The sequence below is a fragment of the Protopterus annectens genome, chromosome 13.part0 (assembly GCF_019279795.1).
Source record: "Protopterus annectens isolate FY-2018-M chromosome 13.part0, PAN1.0, whole genome shotgun sequence".
NCBI lineage: Eukaryota > Metazoa > Chordata > Ceratodontiformes > Protopteridae > Protopterus > Protopterus annectens.
The window spans coordinates 665,570,646-665,585,247 of record NC_056747.1 but is presented as its reverse complement, the minus strand read 5'-3'; the positions used below and the strand labels follow the sequence as shown (position 1 = coordinate 665,585,247).

At 39.1% G+C, this 14,602-nt stretch overlaps 1 protein-coding gene across 1 annotated transcript in view; it reads left to right on the top strand.

Moving 5' to 3' along the window:
• The window catches only part of SCARF1 (scavenger receptor class F member 1), a 509,524-nt gene that overhangs the window by 383,984 nt on the left and 110,938 nt on the right, over positions 1-14,602 (top strand). The gene's annotated exons all lie outside the window — the stretch shown is intronic.

The window sequence follows — 14,602 nt, the reverse complement described above, 5'->3', positions numbered from 1 at the left end:
GGAATGGTCTCACAGTTGATGATTCTTTTTCTGGGAGTGGTACAACAAAGCATGTCCCCTACATAATGAAAACACTCCTCTTGCCTCAGATTAGCCATACCTTGTTTAGCAAGCCACAGCTGGAAGCACCAATTTTTTAATACCATATACAGTGACTCTATAAGCAGCTTTAGATGATATAGATCTCTAGGCAAAGTGTTCCAAAGCATTCCCACCTCCCCCCATCTACTGTCTCCCTGACATACATCATAGTGCTTCTAGTTTCCTCCCATACTTACCTCTACATACTATCCAAAGTACTTTTGTTTTCTCATACTTTATCTTACTTGTCAACGTTTTCCTATATCCTTTCAACACAGCCTAACTTGCGAAGACTGTACTATAATAACTATGGAGAAAATAATTTAATTATACTGGGAGTCTAGGGGCTACTAAGCCATCAAAACCTATGGGGTTCTAAATGCTTTGAGGTGCATTTATAGCTTTTTTCTCACAATGTTTGATCCAATCATGGTCTAAAAAAGAGTCTAAGAAAGAAACTGATTTTTTTTCATTTAAGGAAGCAATAGGTTATGTCCTTGCATAAGTGTTCACAGAAGTGGTAGCAGTTGTCAACCATAAACTGAGAATAAAATGCTTGTGAGGGCACATGCATCATATCTAGGATGACTGCCTTCCTCCCTGCACCCCCCCCCAAAAAAAAAGATAGTGATTTTCAATGTATCAGTATGGTGTTAACATAGGATGAAAAAATCAGAGGAGCTTAGAAAGGATTGGGAAGAGAGATTATATAAGCAATTCACAAAGAGACAATGGGGGAATATATGTATATTTCCCAAATATGCAACAACGTCTAGAATATTTAGGATCTTTGCCTGGAAGTGTTTACATAGGTATTTTTATACCCCGAGTAGACTCCAAAGAATTTTTCCTCAGGTGGATAGCAAATGTTGGAGGTGTGATGGGGAAGAAAGAGGTGGTTGGGACATGTTTTTTAGGAGTGTAGTGAATTGGCAGACTTTAGAGATTCCCTGTGGACCGCTCTGTCGGGGATACTGGGTGAACAGATTGCATTGACTGGGGAGATGGTTTTTTTTTTTTTGAGCTATGATACAGAATTGGAATTGGCAAGACATAGTAAAGCCTTGTTGAGTCTAACTATGGTGGCTGCTAAAAAAGCAGTTACTAGAAAATGGAAATCCAAGTCTAAACCAACTTTACCAGAAGTAGTAAATACAGTAACAGAAATAAAACAACAGGAATTGGGATCATTAGAAAAGGGAAGGAGCAAACTACGTAGGAAAAAATGTGAATTGTGGGAACAATATATGCAGAGAAGGAACAAGATTTAAAAGAAGGCAGGATATGAATGAGATATATAATAATTATTTGACAATGACTGTATAGATTATAAGTGATGTTTAATGTTTGCAATTACAGTTGTTTCAGTGGTGTCTGTGATGCATAATGTTTGCAACTAAAGTGGTGTCGATGTTTGTTTTTCATTTATATAAGTGTAAAATTACCTGTGTCATATGTGATAATTTAATAAAAGATTTTTTTTGTTAAAAAAAAGTGAAAGAACAGATGAATGTAATCATATATTCATTAATTCAAGTTGTTGCTGTCATAAATCTACATAGTATGTCTCCTTAACCTTAACCCCAAAAGACAGACACCTTCACTTCCGCTATAAGTGGATGAACACAAATGCACAGAGGATTGGAATCCCCAAACTGCATTTGCCAAAAACATCTTGCCAAATAACACATTTTAAAGTGTTTCTGCAAGGGGGACAAACTCCACTGTATCTCCTGTGACGACTGGGGAAAGATGTGTGAAGGCTGCCAGCCTAGTCAAATAGAATTTGATACATAATTCTATCAACTGTATAAATAAATGTAAAATACAGGCTTGTGTTTTTAAATGCAAGAAAACACTGTGAAATGTGGAACTGCAAAATATGTGACAACATTGCAATGTACTGGCCCAGTGAAGCATGTTGTATCCTTTCATGTTAGAATTCAGCCCGAGGGCAGCTGGATGAAGATTTCATGCCCAATGTTTTAAGGTTAAAGTTTATGACTAGAATTTAGATGTGGAAGGTGCTTTATTGCTTTAGTTTCTCTTAGTATATACATGTGAAATGTCTTCTATTGTCGTAAGTTTTTGTGCAGGTGTTAGATTGCTAAATAATGCAGTTTGTGGCCTGAGAACTCAGACCAGGTGTTAAGATGATGCAATATGAATACCGGGAAAACCTAAGTGTCAAAAATTATGTAATTTGGGGAGGGACCCAGCAAATATGTTTGTTAGTAATGTTTAAATTCTATTTCTCACAAGAGACCTGGAGCATTTTGACTTTGGACATCTAACTTACCAGCACTGCCTATGCTCTTTATGTATGTAAGTAGGATTGTAGCACTGTGTTTTCTCTAAGATTAGCTAAAGATTAAAAAGTTAGATTAAGTATTTTTCTGTGTAATCAGATCTTTCCTACGATATTATTTTAAGTTTCTGTGTGATCTCTGAACTCTTAGATATCTCTGTGGTGTAGTAGATTTGTCTTGTGTTTTAATTATTTATTATTAAATATTTTTAAAACCTTCTACCTGTGGCTGGTTTGTGTAGAGATGAAGTATGCTTTAGAGTACATTATATATTTATAGAGTTTACAGTCTAAGCCCTTCCAATAAGCCTTAGACTTTATAGTCACATTACCATTGGATATTAATATTGCACAGTAATAATTGGACACCCTTTTAAGGGCCTTTTAGTAGCTGATATTATTAACTGGGTGGTGGCAGTAATTACTACTGTATAATCTGGGTAAAGGGGCACAGCTGGAGAATCTGTGTCAGCCTTTCGCAGGAGTGTCTGTAAAATGTATAAATACTTATCTCAAAGTGTGTGTGTGTGTTGTGTCAGCTACTTGGCAGGGACACAAAGCACTGGTTGGACAGAGAGGGCACTGGAGGTTCTAGCTTGCCCTGTTAGGCTGAAACCTGGACCCTATAGCTGTGCCAGTGGGAAGTCTAATTGGGGATCTGGTGAGCAAGAGAGAAGCCAGCCCCATACTGACTGTGATCTCTGTGTGCACTTAATGGAAATTGTACTTTACTGTGTGTATTAGTTATCCTTTTCTCTTCTATGAGACAACCTCCCTGGTGTTAGTGGTGAAGATTGAGGCTCCTTGATTGCTGGGCCAGGACACGGTCATCACACCTCCCAATATGAGTGGCAAGTCCCCACATCTCCAAACTTATATATATCAACCCCATAGTCACACCAACTCAAAGAAGAGGTAAATTCCTCCCTAAAGGGAATCATTCCAGCACAACCCACCATCACTGATTTCCTGTGGAGGAATTCCAATTGTCAGTGAGTTGAAGCTTTTGCAATCAAAGCATGAGAGTTCAAACGTCATCCACCAGGAGGATAATTGACACTTTCTTCATCCCCCCAGTTAACTAGGTTGAAATTGAAAGAATAGAGTACACCAACATATTGCAACCTACTGATGTCAGCTGTACAATTGCAGCATGCCTCCTTTTCCCTACCCCAGGAGATATCAACCTATATACACACCTGATTCAATTGTGAAAAAAGTGGGAGAAAAAACAGCACCTGCAGTAATTCATTCCATCTTGTTCCTACAAAGTAAATTGCCCCAAGACAAGCTATATTAACATTTTGCACACACCCACGAGGTGTAATTTTGAGGAACATTAAAGAAATGATGACAACACTGCCCCAAGCTAACACACTAGCCACACTTACCATCTGTGCTTACTTCTGAAGTTTGACTGTGAGGAAAATTAAAGAAATAATGACAACAGAACCCACACTCCGCACACAAACTATATCAACCTCTGTGCTCTCCTCTAGATGGGGCCCATGGCTGAAGACCCTACCAAGCCATAACTGAATTTCCTGTCATACAGCATTACTGCCTCACAGCACTTTGTTCTCCAGTTCATTTCTTTGCTGTGGTATCCTTACTGTAGAGTTTGTATATTACCCCCCCCCCATTTGCATCAGTTTTCGGCAGTGTCTCAGTTTTCTTCCAGAATCCAGAGTCATGCTGGAAAGTGAACTACAATGCTACTGGTGTAAGGTAGAGGTGTGTGTGTGTGTGTGTGTGTGTGTGTGTGTGTGTGTGTGTGTGTGTGTGCGCACATCTACCGCACACATGCATGCATGCATTTGTGTGTGTGTTTCCATGTGTTTGAGTATGTTTGTGTATCTGAAGGTCAAAATCTGAAAACATCGAACCTCTGAATAACTTAGACCAGAGGATCGAAGTTTTGAAATCTCGAACCTAAAAAATAAAAGCTTCCAAACAGTAAAATGTACTAATGTCATGTTTTTGCAGGGGACAAGCCCCCCTGCACTCCCATGTGGGGGCCTGAGCCCCTCACACCCCTTGCTACTTAAATATACCAACTCTGAGATTGCCACTACAGTGAGGAAAATGGTAAAGTTCCTGTTCCGCACTGTACGGTGACTTTATTGAACAGGTTTGAGATTTCAAACCTTCGATATTCTGGTCTTCGTTATTTGGGAGTTCAATGTTTTGAGATTTTGGCCTTCAGAAGTGCACCTATACATACATTACACACACACACACACACACACATATATATATATATATATATATATATATATATATATATATATATATATATATATATATATATAGACATATACATCTAAAAGATCGCTATAATAAAATAAAAAAATAAATACAAATTGACAGTAAACTGAGCATGCTCCAAACCATAACCACAGAGCATTCTTCTTCTTCTTCTTTCGACTTTTCCTGGTTAGGGGTTGCCAGAGCAGATCACCTGTCTGCTCATGATTGGCACTGGAGTTTTACAGTGTTGAGTTGCCAGCCTGGTGCCCAACCTTCCACAGAAGGCACACACACTCACACCTAGGGCCAATTTAGAGTGTCCAATCCACCTACAGCATGTCTTTGGGATGTGGGAGGAAACCGGGGCACACAGAAGAAACCCACATGACCACAAGGAGGACATGCAGACTTCACACAGAAGGCACCCCAGCCAAGAATTGAACCAGAGAACCTCTTGCTGTGAGGTGGCAACGCTACCTGCTGCACCACTGCGGCCGCCCATGAAATATTTCACACAGTAAAAGCCTTAAAATCATACTGACAGACCGGATAAGAAAAGTACACTGGAAATCCTCAAATATGCTATACGTAGATATTAGATAATACAGTCTTAACCGATATACAGTTTAAAACTACAAGTGATCTGCATCAGCTAATCTTTTAATTAATGCTAGACTTTATAAGCACAACAAGAATTTACAGTGTTTTTTTTTTTTGCTAGTTGCCACAAAAAGCAGACACCAGCAGCTCCTATCCTTTCTCTTTGGTTACCCACTATCCTCATACTGTTTCTGTGTATATTCTTCTGTTCTGTACTTTACCCTTCCTTGAATTCATTACTAGCCTCACTCATAACTGCATTTCCTAATGCACCTGCCCTATTTTACTGTCTTCAGACTCTTACATATTAATACTTATTTCTTGTTTTTTAATGAAAGAAATCTGTAAATGTGAATATTTACCACCTAAGTTTTTTGTTGCAAGGAGCACCAGCACCTTAACTTCACATTTAGATGTATCTGTAGTATTTTCACTGTAATTTCTTGGTGTATTACTAAAGTAAAAGGAAGAACTATTGCCTGAAAGTGTACCAATAGTTCTTGTCCTCAGTATCCTGAATTTCTGTTTTCCTGCTTTGTGAATTATTGCCTTGTGTATGTCTACACTGTGCTGTTGTTAACTACTGTTGTTGTTGTTAACTACTGTTGTTATGCATTACTTTATGCATAGGTGTAAACACTGCTGTGTTCGTAGCTAGCTATGTGTGTAAGACACTCATACAATGGAAATTAATGCTTGGTATACTGCCTCTGCTTACCTGTATTACTTTTTTTCTCTCTACCCATGGTATTTTTGTCTCTCGCTCTTTTCCTGAAGTACTTGCTCATAACTAATCCCCCTCCTCTCTGTTTTTATAGCCCTAGTGGATTTTTCCCTGTGGTTTTCTCCTGGCCACAGTACAGGCAACACAGATTTGAGGACCTTAACAGATACCCTGCAACTTTAACAATCGGTCTGGAAGCCACCATTTTAAGCTTAAAATAATACCACTGAAGTATGTGTCCCAGTGAATAACTGCTACATGATAAGCTAATCTTTTAATTAATGCTATACTTTATAAGCACAGCAAGAATTTACAGTGTTTTTTTTGTTAGTCGCCACGAAAAGCAGACACCAGCAGCTCCTACCCTTTCTCTTTGGTTACCCACTATCATCATACTGTTTATGTGTATATTCTTCTGTTCTGTACTTTACCTTTCCCTGAATTCATTTCTAGCCTCACTCATAACTGCCTTTCCTAGTGCACCTGCCCTATTTTACTGTCTTAAGACTCTTACATATTAATACTTATTTTTTGCCCTGCTTTTAGCTGCTAGTAATAACTCTGTCTCCCCCTCCAAATCCCCTGTCTATTGCAGCTTATTTTAACCATACAGCACTGGGTTTGCTTCAAGTAAATCTACTTGTGTAGCTTGTGACCAGTGCCCTTTTGTAAGCATACTTCTGCTCATATTTTATTTCTTTTATTTTATTTCTGGTGACTATACCTTTAGAAACTTCATATCCTTGTCACTCAAGCTAGTTTTTCACTATCTTGTCCGTTGCTTATTTTAAAACTGTCTCGCTATGTTAAACTCATTTAACATAGCGAAACACAAAAAAAGCAACGGAGATCTTCTTTCTCCGTTGCTTTTGCTCACAGCTCTGATGTACCGCTTCGCGCAGTACACCCGGATGCCAGACATCTGGAAGGGCAGTAAACAGGCATTATACTATGCCATTATTTAAGAAAAGTAATAGTTTCTTTTCTTAAATAATGTCATGTATTGCCACAACCACCTTACTGCTGTCAATGCTAAATTTACCCACTGTTGGCTTTGTTTGTCTCTCGGCGACCAAACCTATCTGACCATATTTTATTCCAACATGTATTATTTTCTAATATCTTCTACACTACTCCTTATTCTCTCTATCTCCACCTCTTACCACTCCAATCTCTCTGACCCACTCCTATGTTCACCAACATCTCACTCATACAACATATATCCAACTACTTCATCTTTTACTATCTCCCCTAATTTCTTTACTAGCTCAAGTCTATATAAACTATCCATAATACAGGTTTTTAAACCTTCCCACAAAGCTAAGTCAAAACTATACAAACTCCATCTAGCATCTACTACACTCTCTCCTCACTAAAAACCTACTTTGTTCTGGAGATATCCATCCCAACCCTGGCCCCTCTTCCCTCCCCAAAACTACCTCTACACTGCCCCCATCTTACTCCTCTAACAGTCACCAACCTCCGTCACAACAATCATCTCCATCCAAATACTTAATTATTTACTCGTTGAATATTCAGAGTCTAGCAAATAAAGTTACTGAGTTGCACTCATGGATAGCTCTCAATACCCCTCACATCCTCTCTCTATCTGAAACCTGGCTCGAGCCACAAATCTCAAATAGTGAAATACTCTCACCAGGTTATAATATCTTCCGATCTGATAGACCTGTAAAAAAGGGAGTGGTGTGGCCATCCTCTACTCAAACAACCCTAACCTCTCACCATACCCTTCCCCAATTCCTGACTTCCTCTCAGCTGAAATCATCATCCTTAACTGCCATCTGAATCCCCACAAAAAACTTGCAATTGCCTCTATCTACCTTCCTCCTGGTAACAATCTGCCCATTCTTGAAAACATCCTATCCTGGTTCTCCCACAACATACCATATGAGACACTTATCCTTGGTGATGTCAACATTGATTGGTCCAAACTCACAACTGACTCCCCCCAACTCAGTATCCCCCTACACGGCTTCCACCAACTTATAACATCTCCCACTCGCTTCCATAAAAATTCCACTTCCAGCTCCATCATAGACTGGATCCTTACCAATTCCCCCGCAAATACCACAATCCCACCACCTTACCTGACTCCCTCAGTGATCATCTCTCTACCACCATCTTAAGACACTATTCCCATATTCCTAAACCCCACGTTATCAAAGACTGTCTAAAACTATTGACTTTCAAGTCATCCCAATTTAACTCCATTCTCCGCAACATAGATTGGTCCATCCTAAAACACCTCCCCCTAAATGATGCTGTAAGCACGTTCAATAGCATCTCCATGAGTACTCTAAACTCCTTAGCTCCCTCTAGGAAGATTAGAGTAAAATCAAATCATGCTCCCTGGCTCTCCAAGGAGACTCGGTCCCTTATGAAACAAAGAGATCATGCTTGGAAAACCTGGACTAAAACTAAACAACCACCTCTTCTTCAAAAATACAGGCAACTGAGGAACATTGCAAAAAAACATACAACTAATGACAAAAAGTTATACCTATAGCTCTGCTCAGCTTAACAACAAATCCAATCCTTGAAAATTTTGGTCACTTCTCAGCAACATCCTCTATCCTGGAAAACCCTCTAATCCCTCTCCATACCCTAACTCTTCCTCTCAGGAAACAGCTACCCTCCTGAATAAACACTTTATCTCTTCCATCCAAAATCTGGTAACCTCTAAGCCAAACTCTACTTCGACACCCACCCCTCCAAGTCCCACTAACACAACTTTGTTTTCTTTTGAGCCAGTTCCCATTACTTACATCAAATCTCTACTACTCAAGCTAAAACCTTGCTCTCCTTCCACTGAATCTATCTCCTACATTCCTCAAACTTGCTGCCAACTCATTTGCCTATCCTATATCTATACTAATTAATTCTGGAATCAACTGTCCCCACCCTTTGGAAATCTTTCTTCACTATCCCTCTTCATAAAGGTTTAAACTCCACTGACCCCTCAAACTACCAACCCATTGCCATTCGTCCCCCCTCTCCAAGCTATTAGAAAAATGTATTCACTCACAGCTTCTCAATCACCTCCTCATGCACCACTTACTTACCCCTACCCAACATGGATTTCATCATCACCACAGCACCACCACTGCCCTCCTCACCTTCACTGATATCATTGCAGAGGCCCTAAACAACAATAAACTCATTTCCTGTCTCTTCCTAGATCTCTCCAAAGCCTTCGATACTGTCTCTTATCCCCTACTACTATCCAAACTCGCAAATCTCCACCTATCCCCCTCCGCACTTGCCTGGTTTAATAGTTACCTATCTGGCAGGGAACAATCTGTCAAATGGCTCTCATCCTCCTCACCTTTCCCTCCCATCTCCACAGGTGTTCCCCAAGGCTCCATCTTGGGACCCCTTTTGTTTAACATCTTCACCAATGATCTTTACACCTTATGCAAAAAATCCTTCCTTATTCAGCATGCCGAGAACTCCACACTTATATCCATCTCAAATAACATTCCTGAACTACACTCCCTGACCCAACAGGCCCTACTATCCACTGAACAATGGCTATCTCACCTAAATCCCAAAAAGACAAAGCTCTTACTTTTCCTTCCCCATTCTCTTTCTCATCACAAAACCTCCTTTTTTATTACATCTTCTAACAATACAACTATCCAACCTGACACCCACACAAAACTCCTAGGGGTCATTATCGATGACGAACTAAAGTTCAACCTACACATACTCCAATGTATAAAAAAAAAACTAGAAACTAGGTCTGCTATATCGGAACAAAAAGTTCCTAACCCTGGAATCTAGACTTACCCTGTGTCAGGCACTCCTCCTCCCCTCCCACTTATACGCCGCCCCAGTTCTTACCAATATCCAGGCCTCCACTCTAAACAAACTCCAACAGACTTACCATAAAATAGCCAGATTCATTACTAACTCCCCATACAACTCACACCACTGCATTTCTTTAAACTCTCTTCAATGGCTTTAACTTCCCCAATTTCTGCTATCTTATCAATTTCATATGCTACAGTCTATTCTTTATAAACCATCCTTCTGTCCATCTCTGTCTTCCTTAGTCTCCTTCTACATTCCATCCTAGACCCTCCATACTTCTAACCAAAAATTACTTGATATCTACCACCCAAAAAGGTCAGTAGGCAAACTACTCTACAAACACTCCCTTGCCCATGCTTGGAACAAACTTCCCCTTGACTTATGTTCAATCTCCCACACCTCACACTTTAAAAATGAACTAAAAGCTTATTTTCTCAATTCCAGAACCTGCCCTTGCCATGACCCCACCTAGTCTTCCTTCCCTTTATGTACCCTCAAAAGGACCATACTTAGTACCTCATTACACCTCTCTCTCCAATGTGTCTACTATGCATTTTTATAATTCTATACAAACAAAATGGTTATTGTTGACCTATTGAACTATATCAATGTAAAATTGTTACTTAGCTTCTTTTTAATGCAACTTTAACTTTATGCATGTAACCCAACATATGTGAATCTTTTTTAACTGCTATTATATCAATATTGTTTAAAATTTTACTTGTTTAAAAATGTACTAGTGGAGCTTTTCTCCTCGGGTCTCCACTGAAAATGGGCCACAAGCTCAGTTGGACAGACCTGGTTAACAAATGTCAATAAATAAATAAATAAATAAATAGATAAATAAATAAATAAAATAAATCTGAACACCAGAAAAGGGAGCCCACATGATGCATGCATAAGGAGGCACTGCATATCAATGTCCAGAACACTTAGGAGCAAGTATTTCTAAATGACACTGTATGAGTAAATAGAACAAAAACAATACTACATAACCCTTACAAGCCTAGCCAAGAGTTCATCCCCAAAAAGAAACCCTAGCCAGCATCCGCGGTCTTCTGTCCCTCATTGACAGGGGTGACAAGTACTGGCTGAGGTTTCCTCCCAGGGACAAACCCCTGGCCAGGATTGCAAGGGCACAGGGCCATTCAGCTGGTAACCTACTATGATCCAATAATCAACAGTCTTGCCACCCTGTTGCCCAACACAGAAGAACTGAGGTGTAGAAAACACAAGAAGTGAGGTGTAGAAAATACACTAAGTACTAGTTTTGCTACACTGAACATGTGCAGGGCTATGCCTAGCAAAAACGAGAAATGAGATTGAACTCAAAAAGCATCTAGCAGTGACATTATGCATTTGGATGAATCTTCAGCAATCCAGTCATTAATACATCGTGAAATGTAACCTATTCTGGTCTTTCACATGCAGCAGTCTACATATGCGGAAACAATGCATTATCTCAAAGTATACAAGTTTCAAGTGATTATTTTTCTAATTCGTTTTTCTTTTCTTAGAGCATGCAAATAATAATAAAAAAAAAAAACAATCTTTCTTGCAGGGAGCACTCTCCCCTGTACTCTTCATGTTACCCCTCACACACCACCACCACCTGCAATTTAAATATACCAATTTTGGGACCGCACAATAATGGGGAAAAGGCATATTTCCCAACTCCATTATTAATGCAAGCTCTCACACATCAGTCAGCTTATCTGTTAACCAAGTTAATTAGGAAAGAAAGGTGAAGACAATTTGAAAAGTTGAACAATTTAGTCAGACCCATATATATATATATATATATATATATATATATATATATATATAGATAGATAGACACACTATAGATACATACAAGCATTCCCACACACACACACACATATATATATATATATATATATATATATATATATATATATATATATACACACACATAAATATGTGTATGAGTGTGTGCTTGTGTGTGTGTATGCATGCATGTATATATAAAGACATAACACACAGAATCTGTCTATCTACATATATAGATAGATGGATAGATAGATACATACATTCCCACTCTCTCTCTCTGTGTATATATATATATATATATATATATATATATATATGTATATATATACTACTTCACATGACTGAAAATTCAAAATACTGAATTTCATTTGACTGAGACCGCAGTGCCTAATTTTCAAAATACTGAAAACTCATTTGACTGAATCTCATTATACTGAAAGCTTACAATGCTGAATTTCAAAATACTGAATTTTAAGCCATAGACATGCACACTTACAACACCAACTACTAACTCTTTCCAAAACTTAAAAACTACTTACCCTCATAACAAAAACCAGACAATATAAAACATAACTAGGTGGGGGGGGGGCTATGCCCCCACACCCCCCTAACTATATATACTAATTCTAGGATTGCACTCCAGTGGAGGGAAAGGGCATATACCTTTTACTTACCTTAAAGTACTGTACACACTGCCATGAGCATACGAAACGTCCGCCATATTACTTTAGATACTTTCCATGAAAAGGTAAAGAGACATACATACATTTAGAAACGCTACTTTCTATACTGTTGGCATTCTGAGAGTCAGCACTTTAAGTTACAGTATTTTTTTTTTATTATAAGCAAGTCACAGGTGAAAGGAAACACATCACATCTGTGACTTAAAATTCAGTATTTTGAAATTCAGCATTTTAAACTTTCAGTATAATGAGACTCAATCAAATGAGTTTTCAGTATTTTGAAAATTAGGTATTGTGGTCTCAGTGAAATGAAATTCAGCATTGTAAGTTTTCAGTCATGTGAAGTAGACCCATATGTATATATATATATCAAAATCCTGGAAATGAAATTAAAAAGATTAGGAAAAACTTTTAGAAAAATCAGTTGTGTATCCAGTCAATCAGCAAATCAGATTATCAGTAAAACAGACTTGATTCTGAGTAAGTAAATGAAATAAGATTAAGCTACCTAAAACAGGACTACCTCATAAAGGATCACTACTAAATAATAGCAGAAACTTACCTGACACCGCAAAAAATTTAAAATAACCTCAGAACTAAGGGGGAAACACTTACAGGACAGCTCATTCATAAAAAAATAAACAGTAAGACTATAAATTCTGAATTACTGTACCCCTATTGAAATGAGTAGGAAATAGTCATTCAAGTTTAAATAAACAAAAAAAAAGGCAATAAATGAAATTCATGAGGTTAGTTATTTGACCTGTGAAACATCTGGTATAGTAAGATAACTTGTGGCTTGGTAATCACATCCTGAAATCTATTCTCCAACCTTATAGTGCCATATATTTCATGTATAGGATCAAAGGGATCATAGATTCATATGATAAACAAAGCAATTGACCAAAGGCCATGTGTGCCTTGCCAATAGCCACCCTTGGCCTCTACTACCTTTTCAAGGAGGGTGATGCCTATAATTCCTTGTGTAAATTGATGGGTACCTCTCCAGCCATCCAGCTATGTTTGCAAGATGACAAGGAGTCACATTGCTTGACCTGAAGAATAAGTTTATTTCAAAGTAAGGGGAGAGCTGGATGATGAACCTATCCCCTCCATTTTGTTTTATTTATTTCCTGATGTAGGTTTGTATAGAAGGACATCCTGACTACAGTAGTCACATATTGATCAATGAAGAGGGAGCTATCTACCCAGGTATCCAGATCTCTAATCACCATCTCAGTTGATAATAGGGTGCTGTTAGTGCTGTAGGCTGCATTAATTAGCTGTTTACCAAAGAGGATAATACTAAATTACTTGGCATTCAGTTTTAGCCTGTTCTCTAAATAGGTTCATAGGTGTGTACTAGGCTAATGGCCCTGGAGCCTTTACAAGCCTAGCCTATAGGATTACCCTGGCATCGTGCCACCCGACCTTGTTCCCAGTGCCTCTGTCCAGTAGAGCCACTGGAGTGATCCCCAGGGTGAATTTTCTGTTTCCCATCCACGCATCAAGATTTCTCTTGAAGAGGGCCAGTGAGGCACTCCACTTGACATGTATGGGAAGTCTATTCCATAGCATGGGCAGTCTCTGGGTTATGAACCTGCTCCTCCAGCTTGTTCTGTTGATTGTGGTAATGAGATTGAGGTCTATGGAGCATGTAGTGTGGAGGGACTGGGATTTCTTTAGCTGTAGCATTTCTAACAGAGCTGAGTCAAACATGGCTTTGTATGTCAAGCAGAGATCGCCTCTAAGTAGGAGATATAAGACAGACATATAGGACAAGTGTTTAAGGCTTAGGATCCTCTATGTGAGGTACTTTTGTGGCCTCTCCATTTGTTGCAGGTGTCTAGTGAGGTACATGCCAAATGGGGCATTGCACTCAATGATTGGCCTAATGAGGGAAGAGTAGAGGGAGACAATGACCTCTTTCCTCCTGGATGCAAAACCCTTAGTAATGAGATGTGCCACACAGAAGGACTTTCTGACCACAGTGGCAATGTGGTGGTCAAAAGAGAGGTTGCTGTCAACCTGTGTTCCCAGATCTCTTATGACACCTTCTGTGTTCAGTGGACTACCATCAATGTGGTAATTCATGAGAACTGGGTTTTTCCCAAAGGGGATGACGACACATTTTTTGGCATTGAGCTTAAGGCCATGGTTCTGACACCAGTCATTGGAGTCCTCTCTGTAGGATGTCAGCATCACTTGGGGTGTTAATAATGGCTCCCAACTTGCAATCGTCTGTGAACTTTGTCCGCCAGAGACCCTTTATGTTGGCCTGGACTTCAGAGAAGTAGATACCAAACAGGAGAGGACCCAGGACCGAACCCT